The sequence below is a fragment of the Oncorhynchus keta genome, chromosome 11, assembly GCF_023373465.1.
Source record: "Oncorhynchus keta strain PuntledgeMale-10-30-2019 chromosome 11, Oket_V2, whole genome shotgun sequence".
Lineage (NCBI taxonomy): Eukaryota > Metazoa > Chordata > Actinopteri > Salmoniformes > Salmonidae > Oncorhynchus > Oncorhynchus keta.
Genome location: NC_068431.1, coordinates 30,820,025 through 30,840,147, shown reverse-complemented (window position 1 = coordinate 30,840,147; position 20,123 = coordinate 30,820,025). Strand labels below are relative to the sequence as shown.

The 20,123-nt window shown below is 42.7% G+C and overlaps 1 long non-coding RNA gene across 1 annotated transcript in view; it reads right to left on the bottom strand.

Annotated features, from left to right (window-relative positions):
- The window catches only part of LOC118390708 (uncharacterized), a 36,898-nt gene extending 24,514 nt beyond the window's left edge, over window positions 1-12,384 (bottom strand). The window contains exon 1 of the long non-coding RNA XR_004826980.2: window positions 11,395-12,384. This is a non-coding gene — a long non-coding RNA (uncharacterized LOC118390708). The remainder of the gene's footprint in view (window positions 1-11,394) is intronic.
- Between the last annotated feature and the right edge of the window lie 7,739 nt (window positions 12,385-20,123).

Genomic DNA, 20,123 nt, shown 5'->3' with positions numbered 1-20,123 from the left:
GAAATGCCTGTTCTTCCAACAGTCCTTCTTCTTCCTAGGGTATCGCATTTCCACATCAGGGGTGGAGATGGAGATTGACCGCATTGCAGCTGTGCGTAATTGGCCAACTCCCACCATGGTAAAGGAGGTGCAGTGGTTCTTAGGGTTTGCCAACTACTACCGGAGTTTTATCCGGGGTTTTGGTCAGGTAGCGGCTTCCCATTACCTCACTGCTGACAGAGGGGCCGGTGCGCTTGCAGTGGACAGCTAAGGTGGACAGGGCTTTTAGTCACCTGAGGGCTCTGTTTACCTCTGCTCCCGTGCTGGCCCATCCGGATCCTTCTTTGGCGTTCATAGTGGAGGTGGACGCGTCCGAGGCTGGGATAGGAGCTGTGCTCTCTCAGGGCTCGGGTACACCACCGAAGCACCGCCCCTGTGCCTTCTTCTCTAAGAAACTCAGCCCGGTGGAGTGAAACTATGATGTGGGGGACCGGGAGCTGTTGGCTGTCGTCAAGGCCTTGAAGGCGTGGAGACATTGGCTTGAGGGGGCTAGACACCTTTTTCTAATCTGGACTGACCACCTCAATCTGGAGCACATCCGGGCAGCGAGGAGACTGAACCCTCGCCAGGCAAGGCGGTTCATGTTTTTCACCCGTTTTGTGTTTAGCCTTTCCGACAGACCAGGCTCCCAGAACATTAAGACGCATTGTCCCGGCTGTATGACACAGAGGAGCGGCCCGTGTAAAGGATGTGAGGGTTTATGTTTCCTCCTGCTCGGTGCGCCCAGTGTAATACTCCTAGGCACCTTTCCAGAGGTAAGTTACATCCATTACCCGTTCCATAACGGCCATGGTCACATCTGTCGATCGATTTCCTGACCGATCTCCCTCCCTCACAGGGTAACACCACGATTCTGGTCGTTGTGGATTGTCCTGTGGTCTCCTTCCTTTGCTTGGTCTCCCGACGGCCCTACAGACTTCGGAGGCCTTGTTTACTCACATCTTCCGGCACTACGGGGTGTCTGAGGATTTAGTATCTGATCGGGGTCCCCAGTTCACATCAAGGGTCTGGAGGACGTTCATGGAACGTCTGGGGGTCTCGGTCAGCCTTACCTCAGGTTTTCACCCCGAGAGTAACGGGCAGGTGGAGAGAATTAACCAGGATGTGGGTACGTTTCTGAGGTCCTATTGCCAGGACCGGCCGGGGGAGTGGGCAGCGTATATGCCCTGGGCAGAGATGGCCCAGAACTCGCTCCGCCACTCCTCCGCCACACTTGGGGTATCAGCCGGTTCTGGCTCCTAGGCATCAGAGTCAGACCGAGGCTCCTGCGGTGGACGACTGGTTAACCCCTCATTCCATGTGTCTCTCCTCAGGCCGGTGGTGGCTGGCCCACTCCAGGAGTCTGAGGTGTGGGAGGTTCCTCCGCCCCGTCTGGACATTGAGGGGGCCCCGGCGTAGTCTCTTCGTTCCATACTGGATTCGAGACATTGGGCGAGGGGCCTTCAGTACCTCGTTGACTGGGATGGGTATGATCCGGAGAAGAGATGCTGGGTTCCGGTGGAGGACGTGTTGGATCCTTCTATGCTTTGAGAGTTCCACCGTCTCCATCCGGATCGCCCTGCGCCTCACGCTCCGGGTCGTCTCCGAGGTCGGTGTCGACTCATTGCTGGAGCCATGCGTCAAGGGGGGTACTGTCACGACTTCCACCGAAGTTGGTCCCTCTCTTTGTTCGGGCGGTGTTCGGCGGTCGACGTCACCGTCCTTCTAGACATCGCTGATCCAGTTTTAATTTTCCATTGGTTTTGTCTAGTCTTCCATCACACCTGGTTCCAATCCCATCAATTACATTGTGTATTTAACCCTCCGTTTCCCCTCATGTCCTTGTCGGTGAATGTTTATTGTAAGTGTATGTGTACGTCTGTACTGGTGTTCGTCGAGTTGTTACCCATTGATTTTTATTATTATGTTTTTTGGTGGGTTTTGTAAATAAACTGCGCCATTGGGAACACAGTTATTTCTCTCCTGTGTCTGACTTCTCTGCCGCCAGTTCACACCCTTACATACACAGTCTTGATCACCATCCCTTGGAGATAACTATGTGTCTTTAATGAGTCATTAACCTTTAGCGGAACCCCTCGACAACATCCCGCTGAATATTGTTGGGAACTATGTAACTTTCACATATTAACAAGTCCAAATCAGCAAATGAAAGACAAACATCTTGTTTATCTACCCATCATGTCCAATTTCAAAAATGCTTTACAGCTATAGCACAACATATGATTTTGTTAGATCACTGCCAAGTCGAAAAAACACAGACATGTTTTCCAGCCAAAGATAGGAGTCACAAAAAGCAGAAATATAGATAAAATGAATCACTAACCTTTGATGATCTTCAGATGACACTCATAGGACATCATGTTACACAATACATGTATGTTTTGTATGATAATGTGCATATTTATATGCAAAAATCTCAGTTTACATTGACGCCTTACGTGCAGTAATGTTTTGATTCCAAAATATCCGGTGATTTTGCAGAAATACTCATAAAACATTGATAAAAGATACTAGTGTAATTCATAGAATTAAAGTTAGACTTCTCCTTAATGCAACCGCTGTGTCAGATTTCAAAAAAACTTTATGGAAAAAGCAATAATCTGAGAACAGTGCTCAGACATCAAAACAGCCAGAGGAATATCCGCCATTTTGGAATCAACAAAGTTAGAAACAACACCATAAATATTCACTTAACATTGATGATCTTCATCAGAAGGCACTCCCAGGAATCCCAGTTCGACAATAAATGACTGATTTGTTCCATCCTTTTTGTCCAAATAGCCACTTGTTGTTAGCGTGTTCAGTCCAGTAATCCATCTTCATGAGGCGCGAGCATTTCATCCAGACAAAATCTCGAAAAGTTCCGTTACAGTCCTTTAGAAACATGTCAAACAATGTATGGAATCAATCGTTAGGATGTTAACATAAAACATCAAAATGTTCCAACCGGAGAATTCCTTTGACTTCAGAGAAGCACTGGAACGAGGAGGTAACTCTGTCAGGAGCGCGCATCACGAGACCAAGACTCTGCCAGACTACTGACTCCCCTCCTTCAAAAGACGGTTGACATCTAGTGGAAGCCCTAGGAAGTGCAACCTCATCCATATCTCAATGTGTATTCGGTAGGCCAAGCTTTGAAAAACTACAAACCTCAGATGTCCCACTTCCTGGTTGGATTTTTCTCAGGTTTTCGCCTGCCATATGAGTTCTGTTATACTCACAGACATCATTCAAACAGTTTTAGAAACTTCAGAGTATTTTCTATCCAATACTACTAATAATATGCATATATTAGCATCTGGGACAGAGTAGGAGGCAGTTCACTCTGGGAACGCTATTCATCCAAAAGTGAAAATGCTGCCCCCTAACCAAAAAGGTTAATCATAGTCATGACACAGTTGCACATATGTAAAAGCCACACAGACACAGTCTGTCATGTGTCTATATCCAGAGGTGTTGCCATTGTAAACAACTGTTTTGAATGACACTCACTTTAGAGATTTCCTAATTAGTTTCTCTAAATAGAACCAACAAGCCCCCTTCTGCGTTCTCTCTTTCACACACAAACACACACACAGTCCCCTCAATCCCTCCATCCTACCATCCATCCATCTTTCCCTGCTCCTTCCATGCAGACCATCCTTTTGCCATCTATTGAAAGAAATAAAAATAAAAATTTTACACAGGGACCCTGTGTGACAAATAAAATCCTGGTGAAAACATCCAGAATGAGGAAGGCAGTAACCCTCACCTGACCCTGCCTAGGAACATTGACTGACTGGCTGACTCAGAGGGGGGCGGTGGGTTCTCCACTGTCGCTCTTTTCCTTGTGAAAGGAGACGTGAAGTAGAGCCAAGTAACTCCACTTCAATATGTTACAACTGAATAGTAAATCAGGCGAAGGAGAAGGCATGCTCTCAACATCTCAGCATCAAATTCATTGCAGGTGAAGTGATAATCATAATGCACAAACAATGAATTTGTGTGTATGTGGGTTGCTTTTCTCTGTGTTTGTATATGCGTGCATGTGCCTGTGTTGCATGCTAACAAATGCACTGTAGAACAAGGATCCATAACTCAACGTCAGGAGCAGATGAGGGGAAAACCAGGAACTATGCTCTCTCTTACATTCGCCAGAAGCACATGGCTGGTTACACATTTTGTTTTAAGACAACATAAAGTAAAGAACTACCATTGACATACTATCCAATACAAATGTTGCTGATTTGTTTTGTGGGACTTTGACCTGATTCAACAATACAGTAATGCTCTCCAGTTTCAGAGCAGTAAGTCATGTTTTGGAGATTGTCTTCATTAGAATGTATCACAGCACTGTAAACATTATTCTGTATGTTTATCTCTATTTCCCAGCTGCATCAGAGCATCCTAAGGCTCTCTCCCCTTCTGTGTCATTGCCATATTGTCAATTCCTTGTCTCTAAGGGACATTCTGTTCTAGTTTGTCTAAGTGCAGTTGATACCACAACACATTTTCCCTAGAATCATAAAACATAAAAATGCACCCTTATCAAAATTCTATATGAAATCAGTGTCAGCCAAGTTCATCCAGGTACATTTCAGCAACAGCCCACCGCGACGATAGTGCTACTGCCTCACATGTACTGCCTCTGGGGTCTCTCTCTCTCTCTTACTCTCTCTCACTCCCAACCCCCTCATTTTTTCCTTCTACCCCCTGTACCTCTTCCTCTCGACTCCATTCTCTCTTTTTCTCCTCATATACCAAGAGAGGTGGAATAAGTTGAGAGATGGAGGGATAGAGTCCTCTGTCTGTAATGAAATATGTGTTCCTTAACAGCAGGCCTCCTCACTCAGGATGCTTAATTACTTGGTGAGAAACAAATTACTGTGCATAGGGAGACGAGAGTGAGGGAAACCTCTGGGGCATGGCCATAATCACACATATCACTCTTCAAAGGCCACCTGCAGGAGAGGAGCCAGGATGCTGCTGCTGCTCTCTGTGTTGCTATACTCACTGCACTTACTGTGCACAAATATGTGTTAACACATAAGCAATGAAATGTCATAGGAGTATGGAGAAAGGTGTGTTTTTTGTGTGAGGTGACAGCCCAGTCATCATAGTATGCATGGTGTCCTAATGTTAGGAATATCCCATGTATTTATAATTTTCTCAGGCTTCTTTTGATTAGCTTACTGAAGTCTAATTGCCCCAAAAAATATTGGCAGCCCCAGTATCTATCAAAAACAAATGCTTATTCCCTAATGAATTGCTAGGGAATTAAGGAAAGGAAACCTAACAAACTTAATTAGCATTAATGTGCTCTGATATAGTGGGGGACCACACCAACCAATTCCTTAGTTTTCCTGAAATCCCAGATGGAGGATTCTTGGAATAAGTAGGAAATCTGGAATCCTACAAACCAGGATTTCTGCAAAACCAGGGAATTTATGGAAAGTTTTCAGAATTTTGCAACCCAAAGTGGGAACCCTACAGTATATGTGACCCATTTCAGGAGACTAGGCGTATGTCGCACGTCACTACTTCACAAGAGAGCCATTTGAATGTAAACTTTTTATTTTATCAAAATGGAACATGTGAACATTCATGTGCCTTAATAGCAAACTTTTATGCCATCTGTAAATACAAATACAATTGTTAAATTACGAGCTTAGTTGATTTACCCACAGAAAGTGAGCAACCTTCCCGCTAGCCATGATTGGCTGAGATAATGAGTGGGCTGTACACCTGTCTAATGCGGCTTTAAAATAAATATATAACGCGTAGTAGCTCTGTCTAAGTGTTGCTCTCCACTTTATGGAGGACCGAGAACTCAGTGGAATTAAAGTATGATAGCTAAGGAGATGGAGAAAACACCTGTCTCCGGATTACATCTTAAAATTAACCTCTCTGGGATTGTTTGGGATGCTAGCGTCCCACCTTGCCAACAGCCAGTGAAATTGCAGGGCGCCAAATTCAAAACAGGAATCTCATAATTAAAATTCCTCAACCATACAAGGATTTTACACCATTTTAAAGATACACTTCTCGTTAATCCAACCACAGTGCCCGATTTCAAAAAGGCTTTTCGGCAAAAGCAGAACATATCATTATGTTAGGTCAGCAACTAGTCACATAAAGCATTCAGCCATTTCCAATCAAAGAGAGGTGTCACAAAAAGCAGAAATATAGATCAAATTAATCACTAACCTTTGACGATCTTCATCAGATGACACTCCCAGGACTCAATGTTACACAATACATGTATGTTTTGTTCGATCAAGTTCATATTTATATCCAAAAACCTCAGTTTACATTGGCGCCATGTCTCCAAAACATCTGGAGAAATTGCAGAGAGCCACATCAAATAACATAAATACTCATCATAAACTTTGATGAAAGATACATGTTTTACATAGAATTAAAGATAATCTTGTTCTTAATGCAACAGCTGTGTCAGATTTCAAAAAGCTTTACGGCAAAAGCACAATATTCAATAATCAGCATTCAGCCACAAAAGCAAGCCATACAGTTACCCGCCAAATTGTGGACTCAACAAAAGTCATAAATAGCATTATAAATCTTCACTTACCTTTGCTGATCTTCGTCGGAATGCACTCCCAGGACTCCCACTTCCACATGAAATGTTCGTTTAGTTTCATTTTGTTCGATTACGTCCATATTTATCTCCAAATACCTCCGTTTTGTTCATGCATTTAGTTCACTATTCCAAAAGGCACAATGCGCGAGCGCAAAAGTCAAGAGTTCCATTACAGTTTGTAGAAACATGTCAAATCAATCCTTAGGGTCTTTTATAATAAATCTTCAATAATATTTCAAGCGGACAATAGTGTATTCATTACAGAGGAAAAAGAAGGAACGGCGCGCTCGCGTGACCGCGCAGTAAACAACTGATTGGCCTCAGCCTAGTCCACTTGTTGAAACAGCTCTTATTCGACACCTTTCCACAATATAAGCCTCAAACAACTTTCTAAAAACTGTTGACATCTGCTGGAAGCCTTGGGAAGTGCAATCTCGCCCCATAGACACAGCATATTGGGTCGGCAATCACTTAAATGAAACTACAACCCTCAGATTTCCCACTTCCTGGTTGGATTTGTCTCAGGTTTTCACCTGCCATATGAGTTATGTTAAACTCACAGACATCATTCAAACAGTTTTAGAAGCTTCAGAGTGTTTTCTATCCAATACTACTAATAATATGCATATATTAGGCACCTGGGACAGAGTAGCAGGCAGTTTACTCCGGGCACCGTATTCATCCAAGCTACTCAATACCGCTCCCCTGTCACCAAGAAGTTAAGGACAACCATGGCATCTTGACAGAGAGGGAGAAGCGTCCAGCCATGTAAGATAGTCTAGCTAGCTACATTTTCAGATATTACATATTTCTAATTTTGTCAGAAAGTCATTTTCATTTCACGTAAAGGTGTACTGTTAGCTAGTTAACATTAGCTAGCTCTCTGTATGATCTGTGTAGTAATATTATCCGTATCTCAGAGCCATTTGCTTTGCTAATTATAGCCTAATGTTAGCTAGCTAGCTACCTGCATATTCATGGGATTATGGCAAGTATCCATTTCAATAGAATGTTCATGATGTCACTGCGACACGACAGCTGTTGATAGACGTACCTGGTAAATTCACTCTGGCTATCTACTTCGAATTCAGAGCACTCTTAACTGAGTCTGCCAGAGCACAGAATAACTAACGAATTTACACTCAACGCCTGTTGAATATGGCCGGTGTCAGTAAACGTTGGCAAAAAAGTGTCAATTGTTGCCAGCAGCACAGTTGCAGTCACCAACTGGATAACCTAAAAACATCCTTACCAGCTCTGCTAGGGTGAGGAACATGGTCAGAGTGAGCTGTTCTCTCATCTGTGTCCGGAAGTAGCTAGCCAACGTTAGCCAGTTTTCTTGGGAACTTGACTGCTGTTGTTAGGACAGAATGTTCGGATCAACCCTTAAAGAGATGGGTTGTGATAAAGATTAAGAGGGTGTGAACGATGCTGAATGAGTGATGGTGCGAGACAAAGAAGAGCTCTCCAGTAGGTACCAAAACATTCAAAGGCCATTTTCTCAAAGTGAGGTTACAAGTTACTTTCAAAGCAGAATTACTTTCCCATTCTTCCTCAAATGTGTATGATATGCACTTTCCTAGCTCTGAGTGTCACCATAAAAAGCACAATTTCAAATTTTGCTACATAAGACCGAATTGAGTCGGTCGATCACGTATATTTGGTCCACATACAGTGGGGTCTGAAATGACTATTTTATTTTACCTTTATTTAATTAACCAGGTAGGCTAGTTGAGAACAAGTTCTCATTTGCAACTGTGACCTGGCCAAGATAAAGCATAGCCATGTGAACAGACCACAGAGTTACACATGGAGTAAACAATTAACAAGTCAATAACACAGTAGAAAAAAAGAGAGTCTATATACATTGTGTGCAAAAGGCATGAGGAGGTAGGCGAATAATTACAATTTTGCTGATTAACACTGGAGTGATAAATGATCAGATGGTCATGTACAGGTAGAGATATTGGTATGCAAAAGAGCAGAAAAGTAAATAAATAAAGATGAGGTAGGTAAAATTGGGTGGGCTATTTACCGATAGACTATGTACAGCTGCAGCGATCGGTTAGCTGCTCAGATAGCAGATGTTTGAAATTGGTGAGGGAGATAAAAGTCTCCAACTTCAGCGATTTTTGCAATTCGTTCCAGTCACAGGCAGCAGAGAACTGGAACGAAAGGCGGCCAAATGAGGTGTTGGTTTTAGGTATGATCAGTGAAATACACCTGCTGGAGCGTGTGCTATGGGTGGGTGTTGCCATCGTGACCAGTGAACTGAGATAAGGCGGCGCTTTACCTAGCATGGACTTGTAGATGACCTGGAGCCAGTGGGTCTGGCGACGAATATGTACCTTGATAAAGATGAGATAAATGACTGTATAAAATAAATTATTCAAATACTGGGCCATATTGTATGCAACAATACATGGAAAATGTATACTAATACAATTGCTCAGAGAAAGAGATTTTGTTTAACAAGTTTTAATATTTTTCTCAGGAAGGTAGGGGTCAAAATTATTGCCACCCTTTTTTAAATACCTTTCAATAGGTACTGAGCATTTTTCTAAAATGTTTTATGAGATTGGAAGCGATCTTAGACCATTCCTGCATACAGAGTCCTTGATGTCCTTCATCTGCACTTATGGACTACATTCTTCAATTCAGCCACAAGTTTTCAATGGGTTTGAAGTCCAGAGACCACAAAATGTTCATTTTGTGGCCGATTAAACCCCCCTACCCCCAAAATGTGGCTGGCCCCCACATTCAGACAACTCCTTATCTCACGGTGAGGAGGCTCGTACCATCACTCCTTACTCACTGAATATTTATTTGAGAATGCAGTATTTGCTATCAAGGTCAAGCAGCAGACTGCTACTGTACCTTCACAGGGGAGTCATTTTCCCCTTGAGTGTCACTTTTTACAGCTTTTATCTGCACGCATTTTCTTACCAAGCCCTGGGCAATAAATGGCAACAGACTGAAGTGACTTTTAGTGGGAATAAAGTCAACACATGCAACTTTGTTTCTTTAAAACATCGACAGAACTGCTGTAAACATAGTTTGTTTTGTTCTCCTCCACTTCTTAAATTGTACTTTTTTCTATTAATCTATTTTTCAAAATCCCTCAATGCAGATACAATCCACATCTAACATAAAGCAACCATAGGCATGGTTGTGACTTGTCATGACAGGTTGTGAAAATCTAGGGATTATCTCTCCACATGTAATAGCCGTCCATAATCTCTTTTATGATATTATGTTTATCTGGAGGCATGGGGATATTATTAACGCTTTGATATGTTTTGACATCTCTTATACAGTGTGATTAAAAGCTTTGCTCTTCTGCGGATTTGTGAGGTGTCTGTATGTGTTCCTCCATGTGTGTATATGCGTGTGTTTTTGCGTGTACACATGCATATGTGCATTTTAAGGTATGTTTGTGTGTGTGTGTTACGCGAACATGTGTGCGTCCATACTCTACATAAATACAGTATATGAATTTATGTATATCCAATTAAGACCCAATGCTCCAGTTCACTCCTCCTCTAGCAGACAGTTGTGGGGGAATTGAATACCCAGAGGAAAAACGGGAACAGAAAATCCAGAGCCATGCCAATTCACTACATGTGTAAGATAAATGGACCCTGACGGGGAACCCTCGTTAGAATGCCTCGTCTGAAAAAAGCCTAACTGATATTGGCCGGCACTAGCCCAGCCGCTGACAGCTGACAGGGCAAAATAACAGAATCAGCACAATCTGAACCTACCAACATCCAGTTCAATGAATGTGGCTGGGTGTTAGGTCTGTGGTCTGAAACAAACTCACATGGAACTGTGGCCTTAATTCAATCATTGCAGAAAGTAGATTTTCTGCATTGATTGGATGGAGTGGACACTTGATTTCAGAATAGGCCGTTGCAAAAGTGTAGGGTATAACAAAAATCTATCTGCAATTCAGTCCTCTCTTCAGTTTTGTTATTCATCCCATTGTAATAATGTAAGAGACCTGAAAGTAAGCATAATTGATAGAGATGTGTAATGCAGTGTGTTGATGCATACAGTGTGTTGAGGCATAAGAAGACACCTGGTTGTCAACCTCTGGAAGAAGGACTGTATATTAAAATGGCTATTCTACTCATTAATTATCGGTGAACTCGCAATGCTAATACCTATGCCATACTGTATTTCATCTTATAGAGCAGATTCACCACATTCATAAATCATAAAACAAATCCGATTCTGTACTACACATCACATTTCCTCTCCCTCTGCCTCAGCAGTGTGAGACTCAGCCTATCCTCACAAGCAAGAGGAGCCTCTGCTGCCACTCTTATTAATAGTCAGACGCTGCTCCAGGGCCAGGGAGCCTGAGCTTGGCTCATTGAATTACAGACAGCAGCCTTTATTCTCCTGCCCAGGAGGCGTCGGTGGTGTAATACAGCAAAGCAGGGGACATGCAGCAGTAACAGCATCATGCCACAATGCTAGCCTATGTTAACATTAGCGGCAGTGTTAGACTGACACTGTTTCATTAGGTTGCTGCCCCCACATGTCAGCTCTTAACAGCTCTAAGGCAAGTTGAGGCTAGCTGCTAGCAGAATAACAGATACTCTGTGCATGTTAATGTCAGAGCTGATAAATATAAAAGGAGGGAAACGTAGAAAAACTTTTGCTACAATATTTAAATTTGCATTGTGAGTGTCACAAACAGGTACTGAAAATGCCAGGCCACCACATAGTTCATGCTGCTGGAGGGTCATTAAGATAGCCACCGCCCCCACCTGTCAGTCACTCATCTGCCGTTGCTTGTTCATGTCCGTGGTAGTAATTTGGCAGTCGTTCCTCGTCGTCTGTTGTCATCAAGCGTCTGTGGCACCCAGTCCATGGTCCAGTCCAATAAAGGCGACAGAGGGGCGAGAGAAAAACATGCATGAGCAGGGAGCCATTCTGAAAATAAATCAATTAGGAAACTCAAGAGGGAGAAACACATCAACCCATAGAAAATCATCTATAAGTATAAAATAGGGCACATACTAGTTAGGTTTCCATACAATTGGCAAAAGATATTCATGCACATTTTTATATCAGTAGGTCTTCCACCAAACAGACTGATAAAAATCAGTGCATGATGGTGAATTGCACACAAAATGTACTTTTTCGGTTAAGTTTTCATGTACCGAATAAAAATCTAAAGTTCAATGTGTTTCCATCTAATTTTCAAAACTACCAATAGTTGTCACAAAAACTGTTGCGTTAAATAGCAAATTATCAATATGGTAATTGTCTGTCTTGCAAGTGTGTCTCCTCATTCATTAATTCATGTACATGTGCCAGCAGCCGACAACATGAGCTAAAGATATAATTTGAATCCATCTGCACCCCTTTCCATTCCTCCTTAGGCACTCACTTCTGACATCAGACTGAGTTGTGAGTCAGTAGAGGTCCTATTTTACAACCTCTACCTTTAAATAGTCTACTGGCCCAGTCTGTCTGCTAACTGAATCAGGGTTTTGACTCGATGGTGTACAGTTATGAAGAGATGTGACTTTTTGATAGCAGGTTTGGAGAACTTATGCAGCAGGTTAGGATAATTAATGTAGCAGGTTAGGATAATTAGTTTAAGGTTAGGAAAAGGGTTAGGGTTAGCTAAAAATGTTCTCCTAACTGTCACGCCTTGGCCATAGAGAGGCTTTTTATTCTCTATTCTATCCTCTCTTTTTATTCTCTATTCTCGGCCGGAGTCCGCACCTTTGGGGGGGGGGGGTACTGTCACGTCCTGGCCATAGAGAGGATTTTTATTCTCTATTTTGGATAGGCCAGGGTGTGACTAGGGTGGGCATTCTATGTCCTTTTTTCTATGTTTTGTATTTCTATGTCTTGGCCTGGTTCTCAATCAGGGACAGCTGTCTATCGTTGTCTCTGATTGAGAACCATACTTAGGTACCCTTTCCCCCCCCCACCTATTTTGTGGAAAGTTAACTTTGTCTTTGTTCAGGGCACATAGACCAAAGCTTCACGGTTTGGTTTTGTTCTTTGTTTTGTCTGCATAATTTTCAATAAAGAGAGAATGTACGCTTACCATGCTGCACCATGGTCCAGTCCTTCAACCAGCCGTGACACTAACCTGCTATGAAATGTCACAACCGTGAAGCATGGTGATATTTTTATTTATTTAACCTTTATTTAACTGGGAAAGTCACTTAAGAACAAAATCTTATTTTACAATGACGACCTACCCCGGACGGTGCTGGGCCAATTGTGCACCGCCCTATGGGACTCCCAATCACGGGCGGTTGTGATACAGCCCAGGATTAAACCAGGGTCTGTAGTGATGCCTCCAGCACTGAGATGCAGTGCCTTAGACCACTGCTCCACTCGGGAGCAAAGCCCAGACAGCTGAGTTTGGCCTGACCTTCCGCTCTTTCTTTCAGCTATTATGCCTGGGACATTACCTTTTAGAACGGGAGATGTCCATATGACAGGGGAAGGAAACACAATAAATTGTCCCTGGCAGACACAAATCCAGTCAAGGTTTACCTGGGAAATACCAAAGGACATCTGCAATGTATCGCCATTTTGAGTGTTTGAAATGGTCAGAGGGCCTGTGTTTGAAACAAGGGTTCATTCAGAGGTTTTGCTCTGTGTGTGTGTGATCTGTCATGGCAACACGGTTAGTCTTTGGATGATCTAGGTAGCGCTGAGGACATGTCCTATAATAGGGTTTTACTGAAAAAGCTGTGAACGTCCCACAATGTTGGCAGTGACTCTGTTACAAGTCACTGCTGATTTATCACTGTTGAGGTTTCACTGATTGGGCAGTTTTCTGAAGAAGCAGCAAAAGATTGTCGAAAGATACATTGCCTTGCAAAAGTCAGACCCATTGGATTTCTTCACTTTTAATTGTGTTACAAAGTGGGTTTAAAATGGATTGAACCCTCATTTGTAAAAAATCTACATAAAATATTCAGGAATGTCAAAGTGGAAAAATGTACTGAGCTAAAATATGGAATTGTTTTAAGATGGAAATACCATGGATCATTTAGCTATTGATTTAGAATTTTAGGACCCCTTTAGGTGTAAAAGAAATATATATACATTTTTTGGATAAAATATTGAATTTGAGCTTTCCTAATACAGCCAACAGAAACGCTTAGAATAGCACCACATTCATGAACGGCAAAACATACAGTTAAAAATATATCATAAGGAATAAGGTTTTGAAGTGTTTGTCCTATATCTAGGAGATAAGAAAGCTCAGGACTTTGTTGTTAGCGACACATACAATGCCTTCGGATTGATTGGAGACCAACTGTGGTAAAAAGTGAATTGATTGGACATGATTTGCCTATATAAGGTCCCACTGTTTTCTATTTTTTATTTTTTTATTTCACCTTTATTTAACCAGGTAGGCCAGTTGAGAACACGTTCTCATTTACAACTGTGACCTGGCCAAGATAAAGCAAAGCAGTGCGACACAAACAACAGTGTACAGTCAATAACACAAAAGAAAATAAATATAAAAATCTATGTACAGTGTGTGCAAATGTAGAAGAGTAGGGAGGTAGGCAATAAATAGGCCCAAGAGGTGAAAATAATGACAATTTAGCATTAATACTGGAGTGATAGATAGGCAGATGGTGATGTGCAAGTAGAGATACTGGGGTGCAAAAGAGCAAGAGGGTAAGTAATAATATGGGGATGAGGTAGTCAGATGTGCTATTTACAGATTGGCTGTGTACAGGTACAGTGATCGGTAAGCTGCTCAGACAGCTGATGCTTAAAGTTAGAGAGGGAGACGTAAGACTCCAGCTTCAGAAATGTTTGAAATTCGTTCCAGTCATTGGAAGCAGAGAACTGGAAGGAAAGGCGGCCAATGAAATGTTGGCTTTGGGGATGACCAGTGCAATATACCAGGTGAAGCGCGTGCTACGGGTGGGTGTTGCTATGGTTACCAGTGAACTGAGACAAGGTGTGGCTTTACCTAGCAAAGACTTAGACGACCTGGAGCCAGTGGGTTTGGCGACAAATATGTGGTGAGGGCCAGCCAACGAGAGCATACAGGTCGCAGTGGTGGGTAGTATATGGGGCTTTGGTGATAAAACGGATGGCACTGTGATAGACTACATCCAGTTTGCTGAGTAGAGTGTTGGGGGCTATTTTGTAAATGATATCGCCAAAGTCAAGGATCGGTAGGATAGTCCGTTTTGCGAGGGTAAGTTTGGCAGCATGAGAGAAGGAGGCTTTGTTTGCGAAATAGGCAGCCGATTCTAGATTTCATTTTGGATTGGAGATTCTTAATGTGAGTCTGGAAGGAGAGTTTACAGTCTAATCAGACACCTAGGTATTTGTAGTTGTCCACATATTCTAGGTCAGAACCATCCAGAGTGGTGATGCTAGTCAGGCGGGAGGGTGCAGGCAGCAATTGATTGAAGTGCATGCACTTAGTTTTACTAGCATTCAATTGACAGTGCATGTCAGAGCAAAAACCAAGCCCTGAAGTTGAAGGAATTGTCAGAAGAACACCGAGACAGGATTGTGTTGAGGAACAGATCTGGGGAAGTATACCAAAAACATTCTGCAGCATTGAAGGTTCCCAAGAACACAATGGCCTCCATCACTCTTAAATGTGTGATGTTTGGAACCACCAAGACTCTTGTTAGGGCTGGTTACCCTGGCAAAATTGAACAATCGGGGGAGAAGGGCCATGGTCAGGGAGGTGACCAAGAACCAGATGGTCACTCTGACAGTGCTCTAGAGTACTCTGTGGAGATGGAAGAACCTTCCAGAAGGACAACGATCTCTGCAGCACTCCACCAATTATGCAAGTGGCCAGACGGAAGCCCCTCCTCAGTAAAAGGCACATGACAACCCGCTTTGAGTTTGCCAAAAAGCACCTAAAGAAACTCAGACCATGAGAACAAAATATTCTTTGGTCTGATGAAACCAAGATTAAACTCTTTGGCCTGAATGCCAAGCATCACATCTGGAGGAAACCTCGCACCATCCCTACGATGAGGAACGGTGGTGGCTGAATCATGCTGTGGGCTGAATCATGCTGACAACACAGGAGTGGCTTGGGGACAAGTATCTGAATGTCCTTCAGTGGCCCAGCCAGAGCCCAGACTTGAACCCAATGGAACATCTCTGGAAGTACCTGAAAATAACTGTGCAGCAACGCTCCCAATCCAACCTGACAGAGCTTGAGAGGATCTGCAGGGAAGAATGGGAGAAAGTCCCCAAATAAAGGTGTGCCAAGCTTGTAGCGTCAAGGCTGCAATTGCTGCCAAAGGTGCTTCAACAAAGTACTGAGTAAAGGGTCTGAATACTAGTGCAACTGCTGTCGTGACGTGATTATCATTAATTAACGTGATGACTGCTATTTATCGAATAATTAACTACTACACTTAATTATTACCCGATTAAATTAATATTGTAACAATTAACAATTAATTTGGGAAAAGTTTATTTAATGAGGTACCGTCTCCCGAATTAACTCAAGAACATATACAGTTGAAGTCGGAAGTTAACATACACCTTAGCCAAATACATGAAACTCTGTTTTTCACAATTCCTGACATTTCATCCTAGTAAAAATTCCCTGTCTTAGGTCAGTTGGGATCACCACTTACTTTTAACCAGAAGGGGACTAGGGTTCCAATTTTGGAACACCCCCCACACGTTCAGCTGGAAGGTGGCGCATGGAACGCAAAAATATTCCTAAAAATATTTAACCTCCACACATTAACAAGTCCAATGGCTCAAATGAAAGATAAACACCTTGTTTATCTACCCAGCAAGTCAGATTTCTAAAATGTTTTACGGTGAAAACATAGCACATATTTATGTCACACCACCACCGAAGACACAGCTAATTTGCATAGCCAAAAATATGCAATCAACAAACGCAGGATTAAAAGAAAAATAATGCACTAACCTTTTGAAATCTTTATCAGATGACAGTAATATAACATGTTACACAGTACATTTATGTTTTTTTCAATAATATGCTATATATATCCATACATCTCTGTTTACAATAATGCATCGTTCAAAAAAAGCTACTCAAATGTCCTGAGAAATGACGATAGCTCCGGCAGATAACGTCAGCTAACAAGGAATACACATCATAAACTTTGACTAAATATGCATGTTCTACATATATATAGTTAGATACACTTCTTCTGAATGCAATCGCTGTGTTACATTTATTTTTAACGTTACAGGTTTCGTTCACTAGGCTATACTATGAGTCGGCGCTCAAAAAGTAGCATTATGGCTCCTCTATCTTGGAATCCACATAAACCCAAATTTACCACATAAATATTCCCTTACCTTTGCTGTTCTTCCATCAGAAGACCTGGAAGGAATTATACTTACCAAAAACAGCGTTTAGTTTTGCAGTCTGTGTCTTTCGGTTCTCAAACACGACACATTTCGGTTGAAATGTAGCCAAAAGTCAAGTGGATGCGCACCAAAACATCGAACTTACATATTATATGTCGATTAAACTTGTCAAACTAACTTCATAATCAAGCTTTGACATGTTATGAAGGTGTACAGCAATCGTGAGGACGAACAGAAACGCATGCATTGTATAATCGATCTTGGAAAAAAGACAGGACCTGAGCAGAGCGCGCATAAAAGTGACCTGTTTTTTCGCGTGACCGAAAGGTTTCGGCCTGCCAAAAACCCCGAGAACCAATCTAGGCAACCATAGACCTACAAACTACCTAGAAAGGAAACAGCCCCATAAACACACAAAAACCCCTAGACCAGACGAACACATAAATCCCCCATGTCACACCCTGACCTAACCAAAATAATAAATTAAGGTGGCACTGGATAGACCGGACCGTGCAGGTGCACTGGAGCTCTTGAGCACCGAGCCTGCCCATCCTTACCTGGCTCGATGCCCACTCTAGCCCGGCCGATACGAGGAGCTGGAATGTACCGCACCAGGCTATGCACCCGCACTGGAGACACCGTGCACTCCACAGCATAAACACGGTGCCTGCCCGGCCCCTCTCGCTCTCCGGTAAGCACAGGAAGTTGGCGCAGGTCTCCTACCTGGCTTCGCCGTACTCCCTGTGTGCCACCCCCAATAGATTTTTGGGGCTGACTCTCGGGCTTCCTACCACGCCGCCGTGCTCGTTTCTCCAACTCCATTCTCCTGTAACCCTCCTCGCACTGCTCCAGCAAATCCCAGGTGGGCTCCGGCACTCTCCCTGGGTAGACCGCCCACCTGTCTATCTCTTCCCAAGTTGTATATTCCAGATTCTGCTCCCATGTCCAGAAATCCTAACATCGCTGCCTCTCCTGCTCCTGCCCGTTACCACGCTGCTTGGTCCTGTTGTGGTGGGTGTTTCAGTAACGGTTTTCTTCCATTGAAGGAGAAGAGGACCAAAATGCAGCGTGGTTAGAGTTCAACATGTTTAATAAAGACCATACACGAGAACACTACAAAATAAAAATCAACAAATGTGAAAACCGAAACAGTCCTATCTTATGCTATGACACAAAGACAGAAGGCAATCACCCACAAAATACCCACAAAATATGGCTCCCTAAATATGGTTCCCAATCAGAGACAACGATAGACAGCTGCCTCTAATTGAGAACCAATCTAGGCAACCATAGACCTACAAACTACCTAGAAAGGACACAGCCCCATAAACACACAAAAAAACCCTAGACCAGACAAAACACATAAATCCCCCATGTCACACCCTGACCTAACCAAAATAATAAAGAAAATAAACATAAATAAGGCCAGGGCGTGACACCAATACTAATAATAATATGCATATATTAGCAACTGAGACTGAGGAGCTGGTCGTTTACAATGGGCACTTTTTCATCCAAGCTACTCAATACCTTCCCTGCAGCCATAAAAAGTTAAGCCATTTTGCCACAACTTTGGAAGTATGCTTGGGGTCATTGTCCATTTGGAAGACCCATTTGTGACCAATCTTTAACTTCCTGACTGATGTCTTGAGAAGTTGATTCAATATATCCACATAATTGTTTTTCCTCATGATGCCATCTATTTTGTGAAGTGCACCTGTCCCTCCTGCAGCAAAGCACCCCCACAAATGATGCTGCCACCCCCATGCTTCACGGTTGGGATGATGTTCTTAGACTTGCAAGCCTCCCCCTTTTTCCTCCAAACATAACAATGGTCATTATGGCCAAACAGTTCTATTTTTGTTTCATCAGACCAGAGGACATTTCTCCAAAAAGTACAATCTTTGTCCACATTTTGTCCACTGTTTTTTTAAGGGCGATTTTGGAGCAGTGGCTTCATCCGTGCTGCCCGCCCTTTCAGGTTATGTCGATATAGGACTCATTTTAGTGTGGAAATAGATACTTTGTACCTGTTTCCACCAGCATCTTCACAAGGTCCTTTGCTGTTGTTCTGGGATTGATTTGCACTTTTCGCACCAAAGTACATTCATCTCTAGGAGACAGAACGCGTCTCCTTCCTGAGCGGTATGATGACTGCGTGGTCCCATGGTGTTTATACATACATACTATTGTTTGTACAGATGAACGTGGTACCTTCAGGCATTTGTAAATTGCTCCCAAGGATGAACCAGACTTGTGGAGGTCTACAATTTTTTTCTGAGGTCAGTTTTATTTTGATTTTCTCATTATGTCAAGCAAAGAGGCACTGAGTTTGAAGGTATGTCTATAAATACATCCACAGGTACACCTCTAATTGACTCAAATGATGTCAATTAGCCTATCAAGAGCTTCTAAAGCCATGACATAATTTTCTGGAATTTTCCAAGCTGTTTAACCTCTCTATGGTAGGTGAGATGCTAACGTCCCACCAGGCCAACATCCGGTGAAACTGCAGAGCACTAACATTCTAAATACACCATTTGTTATAGTAAACATTCTTGTAAATACATGTACAGTATCTTACATCATTTCAAAGATGAACTTCTTATTAATCCAGCCCCTGTGTTAGATTTCAAAAAGGCTTTACTGCGAAAGCAAACCATGCGATTTTCTGAGGACAGCTTCCCGCACACACAAGTATTATTAGCATTTTCCAACCAAGCATTAGCATCACGCAAGTCAGAAATTACAATAAAATAAGTCGCTTTGAAGATCTTCCTCTGGTGGCAATGCCAAGTGTCCTAACTACACAGTGAATGTTCATTTTGTTTGATAACATCCATTTTCATAGCCTAACACGAAACATTTGTAAACCGCTTGCGTCGTGATTTCCGTCTCATTCAACTTTGGACAAAGCGTTCGTGGTAATTACACACACTAAACAAACGTCTATCCAGTCATGGTTGGTTTCATTGCAATCCTCTGGTTGTTACTAACACAACCATATGTGATGGTTCTTTTCCCGGGACATATTGACCGAAACAAACCGATTTGAAGACACCAATCAATGACCTATTGCGCATTAATGGTAGGACCAGGTCTATCGTTGATTGACTGTATTTTGGCCCAATGACCACTGATAACCTTGAAATCTAGCTTGGTAAAT